Source organism: Borostomias antarcticus (assembly GCF_949987555.1).
Source record: "Borostomias antarcticus genome assembly, chromosome: 14".
Classification (NCBI taxonomy): Eukaryota; Metazoa; Chordata; class Actinopteri; order Stomiiformes; family Stomiidae; genus Borostomias; species Borostomias antarcticus.
The window spans coordinates 15,345,524-15,352,832 of NC_140247.1; positions in this window are offsets into that span (position 1 = coordinate 15,345,524).

Genomic DNA, 7,309 nt, shown 5'->3' on the forward strand with positions numbered 1-7,309 from the left:
GGTGAGAGGAGAGGACCATCTAGTTAAACCCGGCTCCTCCGCCCGACAGACACAAAATGGCCAATTTACTGAAGCCCAGTTCCTGTCTTGCAGATGTTCGTAAACTACATGTTGTGTGTTTAAATATATGATTATTAGCCCTCCCCAACCACCCTCCCCCCCCCCGCCCCATAACGTGTCTCTACACCCCTCTGTGCCCTCCCCCCCGCCCCCCCAGCCCGCTCCTAGCATCCAATCTCTGCTCTTGGCAAACATATGGCTCCTGCAAAACTTCAAACGGTCGTCTTCCGTTCATAAAAGCGCAGGGCTTTTAAGAGAGGCACCTCCAGGTCGCAGGTAGGCAAGGGAGAGCAGCATCGGCGCGTTCATTAAAGGGCCTCTTGGGGGGGTGGGGGGGTGGGGGGGTGCGGGGGGGGTTTAATGAGAAAGCAGCGGTCGTCTTTTCATCACCCAGCCTGCCTGCCTGCCTGGCTGGTTGCCTGGCTGGTTGCCTGCCCGGCTGCCTGGCAGGCTTTGGTCTCCCTGGTGGAAAAATGGCACACAATAAATAATAATCATAAAAGCGTTTTATTGTACAGTAGCTCAAGCTGGTATGAAGTGCAAGAGAGTCAGAATGGAACATCAAAGCCACGCTGTGCTACAGTAAGCTAGTGCGCCATGTGACGCTGTGCTAATGCTCTGCCTCTACTGAACACCGCAGGCTGAATTTATAATTCAGCTACGCTACATATTAGCGCCACTGTGCGCAGTCATGTACCTGATGCTTTTTTTGTTTGTTTGTTTGTTTTTGAATATTTTATTTTGGTTTTTCAACTATTAACCCAACATATGCACAGTAAAAGTACAAAAACAGTCAATACAATACAGACATCACAAAAATAAATCAATAGACGGTAAAACAAATTAAAGACAACATTACAGTACCATTTTAAGCAATTGAAGTTAAGACGGTAAATAGAGAAAAGACAAAAATAAAGACAGACAAAAATACAGCTATGAATTGAGAGATAGGTTCGTCTTAGTAACACTAGGATGCTCTCACAATACTCCTCACTTCTTTTTTTTTGAGAAAGCGTTGCAAAACGAACGTTCGTGCTCGGTTTATAACGTGTGCAGGGCATATGCTGTACAGTATACTTACTACTTTTGACCGACTGTATCATGATTCCCTTTCTATGTCTTTACCAGAAATCTGAGTGGGAGATTTTGGCTCTAGAAACATCGCGCTGGCCTAGAATCAGTCTACCGAGCAATGCTTTGGTCTTTCACTTCAGGGTAAGTGAGTGGTGTGGGTGTATATGTAGTTATTTCTGAACTGAAACCCTTAAATGACACGCTAGCCGGAGTCGTACGGTATAAACTGGGTGATCCTGGATGTTGACCTTATATACCCCTGCGTGTTCATGGTACTATCTACAGTACCACACTTCTCCTCTCTCCTCACGTCAGCAAAATCAATCTTACTGTCTCCAATTAAGAGTTGTGCTATTTTGATGAGTGTCTCGGAGGCAATATGGCGATGGGAGTACACATCCATCCTTGTTGCTTTCCACTGTGTCCAGTCCAGGTTCACTAAAGGGATCTGACCGCTAGCTACAGTACGCTACATCCCGGCCTGTTGACTGGTGTCAATTGCAGGAAGTCAACTGTCACTGTGCTGCAAGAAGACACATTCCTCTGTCTCTCTCTTTCTGCTTGTCTCTCTCTGTATCTCTCTAGCTGCTTCTCTATCTGTATCTCGTTGTATCTCTTTCTCTGCTTCTCTCTTTGTCTCTCTGCGTCTCTCTCTCTCTGCTTCTCTCTCTCTGTATCTCTCTCTCTCTCTCTCTGCTTCTCTCTGCTTCTCTCTCTCTGTATCTCTCTCTCTGCTTCTCTCTCTGTCTCTCGCTGTTTCTCTCTCAGTATCTCTCTTTCTCTCTCTGCTTCTTTCTCTGTCTTTCTCTGCTTCTCTCTCTCTGCATCTCTCTCTGCTCCTTTCTTATTTTCTCTCTGCTTCTCTCTCTGCTTCTCTCTCTGTCTCTCTCTGTCTCTCTCTACTTCTCTCTCTCTGCTTCTCTCTCTCTGCTTCTCTCTCTGCTTCTCTCTCTGCTCCTTTCTTATTTTCTCTCTGCTTCTCTCTCTGTCTCTCTCTGTCTCTCTCTCTGCTTCTCTCTCTCTGCTTCTCTTTCTCTGCTTCTCTCTCTGCTTCTCTCTCTCTCTGCTTCTTTCTCTCTCTCTCCTTCTATACTCCTATCTCTCTCTCTCTCGCTCGCTTTTTCAATACCCTTCTCTATCCATGGAATCCGTCTTTTTTTATTCCGTTATTTCTCCCCCTCTGTCATTCTTTCTCTTTATTCCCCTCCCTCCCTCTCTCTTTCATCCCATCCTATTTTCTCTCCTCCACACTCTCTCTCTCTCTCTCTCTCTCTCTCTCTCTCTCTCGTGCTTGCCCTGCCAGGCTGGCTGTGAGTTGTTCCAGCGTTACTCCACCCCAGACTGCCGGTCTGGGCCCTGTGAGCTGGTGACCACAGGGGCTGTAGATCACAGGGAGAGCCGGATAAACGACATGTTTCTATTTGAGATGCTGGCCCTCGGCCACCGCAGCCCAGCTCCACTCAGCTCGCCATCGGGGCCCGCGGGGCGAGGCCATCGCGCACGCCAGCGGGTCACGGCGGTCACTCTAGCGTCAGCTGACCTGATGGGACACACACACACACATACTGTACAACCAGCCCAGGATCAGATGGCTTTATTAGTGTTGAAGTAACAATATGGTACGGGTTGAAAATGGACTCATATAGTTCAGCAACAGTCATCTCAATGATATTATCCTCACTGCAGTTGCGATAAAAGCAACACAACCCAAAATAAATGTCGGACAGATCAAAGTTCAAGCTCTTTTATCTCCTCTTCCTAAGCCAGGGCTCCTCCCTGTCAGGAATCTGGGTTTCCACTCCGGGAACGCTGGCAGGCCGGAATGCCACGGTCCGGAACGTCGTCTGGAACGACAGTAGGAGCGGAAAGTTTCTCTGCTCTGACGATTCCGACCACAGTCTCGCTGAGACCATCCGGATCTCACGAGCTAGCGTTTCGTTTCACTCCACAGATCCTAGAGAAATCGTTTGGTCCCGGTCAAAAAATGGCCGGGTCAATCAGTGTTGCTGGGCGGGTTTAGACAGATAGACAGATGGTTCATCCAATCAGCTGCCGAATATTTTTGAAAGTGGCAGCCTGTTTCCAAACAGTTTCCAATGGAGAGTTACCAGATGGTTGTGCCACAAACCAAATCAAACCATCTGGCGCAGTGGCGCGTCAGTTTAATTCCAACTAGCCCTCTAATCAACACTTCAATAAATCCATCTGACTTAAATATCAATATGATTCAATTCATTTACTGCATGTTGCTAATGCTATCTAATGCTAATACTTAAACTGCTATCAGTTTAACAAAGAGTTGTTTTGTTCCAATTATTATTCTGTATTTTAAATTATAATGTTATTCTTTCTTAGAAAAATGAAATAGCAAACCATCCAAATGACGAGGTATTCCATCAGTGCTGAGTCATTCTGTATGTACAGTACGGGGCTACTGTCTTCGGTTCTCACATTCCTGCTGCAGAAGTCCTGTGCCAGCCCAGATAGCAAGCGGATCTGGACCGTATATGGGCCGGAACTAAGCCACAAGTGCCAGATCTTGCCTGTATATGGCCCTGATCGGATTGCTGTCTGGGAGGTGATTGCATCATTGTAGTCATATTGGTGAATGAAGGAGGGGGGGGGGTTGAGAATACAGTCCTAACACCGACCAATCACACGCCGAAGAATGTCTTGCATTGGCATGAGCTTGGTGGAGGGTTGATCTTGATGATGGTGTTGTTGACGAGATCATTCAGGTGTTCGTTGCCAACATGGACAGATGTTTTCTAGTTTTAAACAAGCTCTACAATACCTAGTTCAAGACTATAATGACTAGTCAAGACACAAAACCATACATTTATAAAACCATTGGTATACTAGGATACAGGCTAGTCCAAGTGTAAATACATTTTTACTTCCCCAAACATCCCCAAAATTTGTCACCTGAGTGGTTGAACTACTTAGCTACTCTAAAGCTAGTTTAACACAACAGCCAACACAGTTTTAAAGTTTTAACTCCCTTCTGATTTCTAAAAATGTAGTCCTAAAGATTTGACCTGATGAATCTTCAAGATAAAACAAGGTTTTAGAACAGAGATACATTCTAGAACCTCAAATATTCTAAAACGGTGTAAAAGTGTCTCGGCTGTTGTGCTCAACTCACGCAAATATCATGACAACTGGGTGCTGTATCCTTAAAGTAGTAGATAGTCCAAAAGAAAGACTCAGACAGCACTCCCATGGGGCATTACCAGAATGCATGTGGGCGTCTTGCCCAAAAACGTCCATGTGGCAAATCAAAGACTCAACTCGGAGTGCTGTCCTTGCCTTTCTCTCGCTGCTGTGTGTGAACCCACCTTAACGCACCTCTCAAGTCAAATGTGTTTAGTTGCAGATCATGAGACATGTTCATCTTCCAGGGATCTGTGTTATAAATCAGTGAAGGACCGGGGGGGTGTTTTGGCGCGATGGTGGGAAGCACCTTGATGGAGACAGTCATCCACACGACGCTCTAAAGCCATCAGCGATCATCCCCAAGACAGCGAAAACATTATAACGTCTGAGGAAAGCTGTTCCATTTCCCCCCGAAGTGATTTACCGATGATAATTGGGGTCTCCTCTGTCTGCTCCTTGGCTCGTCCAGATCTCTCTCCTGCATTCTTCTCCTCCCCTCCACATTTCTCCCAGCTTCTCAATCGTTTCTTTTTTCCGCCACTTCTGTTTTTTTTTTGTGACGTGGCCGGGAACCACAAAGGCGAAGGAGCTCGTTTCCCAGGGGGGAAACAGCTGTGAGGCGCGCGGCTCGCAGCGTGAAGCCGGTGCTTTGGCTGGCGTCCCCCCCCACCCCCCCGCCCCCCTGGGGTCTGTTGAAAGACCAGAGGAGGGTCCCAGGCGACACCTGTTTGGGGAAGACTGACACCCGCCAATCATGCGAAGCCCCCCCTGTCCCAGCCTGAGTGCCCCCTGCTGCCACGACGTAGAAGTGGGGGGCGAGTCGTTGATTAGACGGGGTTGACTGCGCTCCAGGGAGACGCCACGTAATATGAGGGTACAGGAGCCCTGTGTGTCTGCAGGCCTGGTCTGGACAGACCCAGGTCCATCTCCAACACACCGCTCGAGGAGGGGATGCTTTGCATGTCGACAAAACAATGTGCATCTTGCAGAATTCCTGTCATTCGTCCATTAGTAGATGAGTGTTTCCCTCGTGGGAGGTTGAAATACCGTACGTGACATGTATGTTATGCGTGTGAACACCCCAATTTGTTCAGTCGCTGTATCTCGTAAACATGTCATTCTGTGAGTACTGTGTGTGTGTGTGTGTGTGTGTGTGTGTGTGTGTGTGTGTGTTGTGTGGTTTAAGATATCGCTGTGCTCGGGGCTTCCTGGTGGCTCCTCAGGTTAAGCGTGTATCATGGCGGATAGTCGTTACTTCAGCGTCTGGGGTTTGAATCTGTGCTGCATGTCCTCACCTCTCTCTCTCTCTCTCTCCCACTCTCTCTCTCTCTCTCCCTCTCTCTCTCTCCCTCTCTCTCTCTCTCTCTCTCTCTCTCTTCCACATTTCCTGTCAATCTTCACTATCCTAAAAATATAAAATATATAAAACGATATCACTGTGCCAGGACTTGGTCAATAGCACGTCAACTTGTTGAAAATCACCATGTTGATGATGAAAGATGAGAAATTATCTATCTATGATTGAACCGTTTGTCCATGACCAAACGCTGCTCACACAATCAATAGTGTTTTCACAGCAATTCCGTAACAGGTAGATCTCTCTCGCTGAGAGGAACCAGGGAGCCCAGTGATTAGATTTTAGGGGGGTGACGGTCACTGTCTGGTGTAAAAAGGCTGAAGGCTGACTTGTCTCAGCTTCCTTGAGAATTATAGCCTGTAACACACATGGACACATGGTCTTTTGAAGTTGCCTTTTTATTAACATAACTTCACAACTACCAGGAGACATCGGCGACTTACACCTATGCAGGGTCAAGGGTCAGTGCAAGGCGTCCTAGTGAAGACAAATCACTCATACAGACAAGGATAAAGCTCTCTCTAACCTCCATTTGTGTCGGACATGACATTTTTACTGCCCTGTGGTCTATCAAAAATAGACACATGTAGTCTATACAAACCAATCAAGGCTGCTAATTATCTATACCACGTGGTGCACGTGTGAGGTAATTGCAGTTCTATGCGTTGGGACACTGGAATGTAGGTTTAGTCTGTAGAGCATTTCAATTTTCTTCAATTACAGCTTTGGTCGTTCATCGAATAGTGTTTATGTCATGTGTTGCCCGACAAGTGAACCTGAAGTTTCAACGTTTAAAAAAAAACGGCCAAATCTAAAACAATCTTTATTTCAAGCGCAGAAAAAAAAAACGTTGAATGGATGCAGGTGTAATCGTAGCCTAGTTTCGTGCACTTGATGATGTGGCGTTTTATTCTGAGATCACATTCCATACTCATCCTATTAGAAGACGAATTTCTTGGATTATGCGCAGTGAGGGGAGCGAGCAGGGAAGGGTTTTGGTAGTCATAGCCTGCAACGTGTCTGTGGTGGAGAGGAGGGGTGAACTGATGCCAAACGACTCTTTTTCATGAGGGAGACGCAGGCACGTCTATCCCGTGATGTCTACTCTGATGTGCGTAATTCTATAGCCTCTGGTGCAGAATGAATGGACGTTTCAGGGCAAAATGCTTTTGGAGGCTTTAATGTTGTTCATGACTCAACGCACTCATATTAGGGATTAAACGTTTAGTTGTCTCTCTAACTGTGTTGTTGAAACGACAACAAAAATGTTGAAAATGTCGAAATATATCAGAATGCAAACGATAGGCCCTCTACCCGTTTTGGAAACTGTCTTGAAAATGCACATCTGTTTCTGTGATCAAAAACATTCTAGTTTATCAATGGCTATAGACGTAGACATTTAGCCTAGTGAACAGCACAATGCTCATTATAATAAGCAGAGTGATGGTTGCATCCACAGACTGAACAGAAGGATATCTTCTCCAAGCAGACCGTCGTCGGGAAATCGCCCTGATTGACGACGTTCTTCTCCTCAAACGAACTTTGGTGGAATAGTTCCAATATGAAAGTAACGCTGGCAATCGATGTGCCATTAATATTCCGGCCCCTCGCTGGTATGGTAGGCTACAGTGCCTTCCCCGGGGCTCCACGTGAGCGTTTCCA